The sequence below is a fragment of the Carassius gibelio genome, chromosome B22, assembly GCF_023724105.1.
Source record: "Carassius gibelio isolate Cgi1373 ecotype wild population from Czech Republic chromosome B22, carGib1.2-hapl.c, whole genome shotgun sequence".
Taxonomy (NCBI): domain Eukaryota; kingdom Metazoa; phylum Chordata; class Actinopteri; order Cypriniformes; family Cyprinidae; genus Carassius; species Carassius gibelio.
Window position 1 is genome coordinate 40058256 of NC_068417.1, and position 5000 is coordinate 40063255.

General features: G+C 38.0%; 2 non-coding genes and 1 pseudogene across 2 annotated transcripts; all 3 read left to right on the forward strand.

Moving 5' to 3' along the window:
• The first annotated feature begins 556 nt into the window (after positions 1–556).
• On the forward strand, positions 557–675 carry LOC128003453 (5S ribosomal RNA). The gene has a single exon (XR_008176177.1). It is a non-coding gene; the product is annotated as a 5S ribosomal RNA (ribosomal RNA).
• A 221-nt stretch (positions 676–896) lies between these two features.
• Positions 897–1014, forward strand: LOC128007419 (uncharacterized; annotated as a pseudogene).
• Positions 1015–1535: 521 nt separating this feature from the next.
• Positions 1536–1654, forward strand: LOC127993780 (5S ribosomal RNA). The gene has a single exon (XR_008166788.1). It is a non-coding gene; the product is annotated as a 5S ribosomal RNA (ribosomal RNA).
• Positions 1655–5000: the final 3346 nt, after the last annotated feature.

The following is a 5000-nucleotide window of genomic DNA, read 5'->3' on the forward strand; positions in this document are numbered from 1 at the left end:
TTTGGAAAATTTCACGAATTCTATAATAATCTTTCATTAAAAAAAAAAAAAGAGTCAATGCCCGATCTCTGAATATTAGCAGGTTTGGGCCTGGTTAGTACATGGATGGGAGACTGCCTGGGAATACCAGGTGCTGTAAGCTTTTTGGACATTTTTCACTTAGTATATAATAATTTTGCCAAATAATAGAGTCAATGCCCGATCTCTGAATCTTAGCAGGTTTAGGTCTGGTTAGTTCTTTGATGAGAGACTGCCTAGGAATACCAGGTGCTTTAAGCTTTTGGGTTTTCTTTCCTACTTATATAATGTACTGGCGATTAGATTGGCTGGTCTTTAAATAGCCCTCTCTTTGCAGCAGCCTAATAATTTTGCCAAAAAATAGAGTCAATGCCCGATCTCTGAATATTAGCAGGTTTGGGCCTGGTTAGTACATGGGTGGGAGACTGCCTGGGAATACCAGGTGCTTTAAGCTTTTGGGTTTTCTTTCCTACTTATATAATGTACTGGTGATTACATTGGTCGGTCTTTAAATAGCCCTCTCTTTGCAGCAGTCTTGGCTTACGGTCATACCAACCTGGCTATGCCCCATCTCGTCTGATCTCGGAAGCTAAGCAGGTTTGGGCCTGGTTAGTACTTGGATGGGAGACCGCCTGGGAATACCAGGTGCTGTAAGCTTTTTGGAAATTTTTCACTTAGTATATAATAATTTTGCCAAATAAAAGAGTCAATGCCCGATCTCTGAATCTTAGCAAGTTTAGGTCTGGTTAGTACTTTGATGAGAGACTGCCTAGGAATACCAGGTGCTTTAAGCTTTTGGGTTTTCTTTCCTACTTATATAATGTACTGGCGATTAGGTTGGCTGGTCTTTAAATAGTCCTCTCTTTGCAGCAGTCTTCGCTTACGGCCATACCAACCTGGCTATGCCCGATTTCGTCTGATCTCGGAAGCTAAGCAGGTTTAGCCTCGTTAGTACATGGATGGGAGACTGCCTGGGAATACCAGGTGCTTTAATCTTTTTGGAAAATTTCAAGAATTATATAATAATCTTTCATTAAAAACAAAAAAAAGTGTCAATGCCCGATCTCTGAATATTAGCAGGTTTGGGCCTGGTTAGTACATGGATGGGATACTGCCTGGGAATACCAGGTGCTTTAAGCTTTTTGGAAAATTTCACGAATTCTATAATAATCTTTCATTAAAAAAAAAAAAAGAGTCAATGCCCGATCTCTGAATATTAGCAGGTTTGGGCCTGGTTAGTACATGGGTGGGAGACTGCCTGGGAATACCAGGTGCTTTAATCTTTTGGAAAATTTCACGAATTATATAATAATCTTTCATTAAAAAAAAAAAAAAAAAAAAAGAGTCAATGCCCGATCTCTGAATCTTAGCAGGTTTAGGTCTGGTTAGTACTTTGATGAGAGACTGCCTAGGAATACCAGGTGCTTTAATCTTTTGGGTTTTCTTTCCTACTTATATAATGTACTGGCAATTAGATTGGCTGGTCTTTTAATAGCCCACTCTTTGCAGCAGTCTTCGCTTACGGCCATACCAACCTGGCTATGCCCGATCTCGTCTGATCTCGGAAGCTAAGCAGGTTTGGGCCTGGTTAGTACTTGGATGGGAGACCGCCTGGGAATACCAGGTGCTGTAAGCTTTTTGGACATTTTTCACTTAGTATATAATAATTTTGCCAAATAATAGAGTCAATGCCCGATCTCTGAATCTTAGCAGGTTTAGGTCTGGTTAGTACTTTGATGAGAGACTGCCTAGGAATACCAGGTGCTTTAAGCTTTTGGGTTTTCTTTCCTACTTATATAATGTACTGGCGATTAGATTGGCTGCTCTTTAAATAGCCCTCTCTTTGCAGCAGTCTTCGCTTACGGCAATATCAACCTGGCTATGCCCGATCTCAAAATTGCTGATGGATTCCCATTGCTGATGGATTAGATTTTTGAAAGTCAAGTTCACAGATACTGTTAAATCGCTGCCATACTCAACTAAGTTTGAGACGTTGGGAGGATCTGAACACTTTCGAGTCATACATGACAGACTGGTTAAAGTATGCCGTCTGTGCATTCAACCTGGACACATAGTGAGAGACTGTCCAAACTTTAAATGTTTTCGGTGTGGAATGCAGGGCCACTATGTAAGGGAATGCAATGAAGGAAACTGTAGCATTTGCAGGATGAGAAATGCATTTTGCGTATGCAAAATTTCAGAAGAGCGGGAGGAAGGAGATAGCGTGGGAAGCTTCGTGGACCTGTATGAAGAGTCAGAGGAGAGTTTAACGGTGGAGGAAGAGGAAAGAGGGGATGCATGGAGAGAAAGAGATTTAACTGCTGGACAACAGACTGTTGAGAAAGAGAGCAGCAGAGAGTTTGTTGAAAGCTTAAAGGACGGTAGTGGGAGTATCGGGAGAGTACAGAGGATGGAAGAGAAAGATGGAGGGGCAATCAAAAAAGGGGCAAAAAGTGAAGGGGATGAAGGGAAAAAGAAAAAACAAGGAACAAGGCAACAAGAAGAAGAAGAAAGCCTAAAGAATAAGGAAAGCAGAAGAGAAGAGGTGAAGGAGTCTCTGGAGACTCCACTGATAAATCTGGAAGAGGATTTGGACACAAGTGAAGCAAGTATCAAGTTGCTGAAAAGGAAAATGAAAGGCGGTGAAGAATGCTTTGCAAAAAAGTAAGAACTTGAGTTTCTTTTATGTGTTGTCTCCGTCTAATACTGGTAATATATGCAATGTTTGACATAATGAGCATTGCCTGCATGAACTGTAATGGACTCAGAGAAATGAATAAGTTTGAGCAGGTTATTGGAAAGCTTAAAACAGATGTCATTTGTTTACAAGAGACACATTGGTCTGAAGACATAATGGTCAATATAAAGAAAATCTGGGAACATGATATTTATGTAAATCATGGAAATCAGAGGGCTTGTGGGGTGGCGATTCTGATGAAAAAAGGTGAAATGTATAAGGTAAAGGAAATATATAATGATGGTAAAGGAAGACTGTTAGGAATAGATTTTATGTTCAACAATGAACTTTTTAGATTGGTTAATTTATATGCACCTAATGTAGAAATCGAACGAAAAGGAGTTTTTGAGCAAATGAAACCACTGTGTACAGGTAAATGTGGTTGGAGATTTTAATGTGTGGTGCACAAGACTAGATGTGTCTAGAAGTGCAAACTTCAAATCAGATGTGTCTAGAAGGATTTTAAACCAATTAATGCAAAGTGAGGATTTGGTAGATGCCTGGAGAGAGGAGAACCAATTTAAAAAGGAATTTTCAAGAAGGCAAATGGTGCTGGGAAACTTAAAACAAAGTCAAATAGATCTGTGTTTAGTTAAAAGAGAAATATTACATTATGTGAAAAATGTGAGATATAAGTTTTTTGGAGTAAGTGATCATGCTGCCATGACAGTAAAGATGGCTGGAAATAAGGAAACAAGAGGTGGGGGGATGTGGTGTCTGAATTCATCTTTGTTAAAGGAAGAAGAGTACAGGAAAAGTATTTACAGATGTATAAAGTGTGAAATGGAAAACTCATTATTTGAAGAGAATGTCTGTGAGTGGTGGGAAATAATGAAAGGGAAAATACAAAAAAGAAGTATAAGGTACTCAAAGCAGAGGCATTTTATGAGAATGAGGGAAATGGAGGACATGGGAAATATGTTAGAGAAAGAAGCAGAGAAAATAGAAAACAACCCTGAGTACTCAAAAGAACATTTCTTTAGGATAAAAGCAGAAATTGAAGTTGTGAAGTTGAGTTGTTTGAAAAGGAAAAGTGCGAGGGTGCAATAGTAAGGAGCAGGGCACAGTATGCGGTGGAGGGGGAAAGGTGCACAAAATGAAGTTGGAAGATGAAGAAGGGAAAAAGGTAACAGATTTTGTAGAAATTATAGAAGTGGTAGAATTATTTTATAAGAAACTCTTCAAGAAAGAAAATGTAAAACAAGAATGTGTGGATGAAGTTTTAAATACAGTAAGTGCTAGATTAACTGATGTAGAAAGAATTATGTGTGACAGTGATATATGTATTGAAGAAATAAAAGAAGCAATAAGACAAACAAAGCCGAATAAAAGTCCAGGATCAGATGGTTTAACGCATGAATTCTATAAGACATTCATAGATAGTTTAGCACCTATACTGATTAAGGTATTCAGGAGTATGGAAGAAAGAAGGGAGATACCAGAATCAATGAGCTTGGTCATAATCAATATTCTATATAAAAATAAAGGTAGTCCTCATAATTTGGGGAATTATAGACCTTTAAGTCTTTTAAAAACTGATTATAAAATTTTGACAAAAGTCTTAGCCAAAAGAATAAAAGGAGTAGTGGGAAGTATAATATCGCCAAATCAAGCATACAGTATACCAGGAAGAGACATTACAGATACCATATGCACAATAAGGGATGTAGTGGATAGTATGGTTAATGATAGGGAAGGAGGTTTGCTTTTATGTATGGATCTAAACAAAGCCTTTGATAGGGTGGAGCACTGTTTTATGGAACAAGCAATGAGGAACTTTGGTTTTGGGGAGAGGATTCTGAGGTGGATAAATTTATTATATTGTAATGCAAAAAGTTGTGTAAAAGTAAATGGTGTTTTAACAGATCATTTTCCACTAGAAAGATCAGTGAGGCAGGGGTGTCCGCTGTCTGCTATGCTGTATTCAATATCAGTTGAGCCCTAGCGACACTGGTAAAGAGAGATAGGGAAATAAGAGGAATTCCAGTACCACATGGGAGATTGAGTTTAATTCACCAGTATGCAGATGACACAACATTTACTGTAAGAGATATGGAAAGTATAAAAAGAATAATGAAACATGTTGAAACTTATGGAAAAGCATCAGGAGCAAAAATTAATATTGAAAAATCTGAAATAATGAGTATAGGAGAGATAGATATGAGCGGGTGTGAAAATAATTTTAAAGTCACAAAAGAATACACAAGGATTTTAGGAGTGAATATAGGAGTTAATGCAAAAGAAG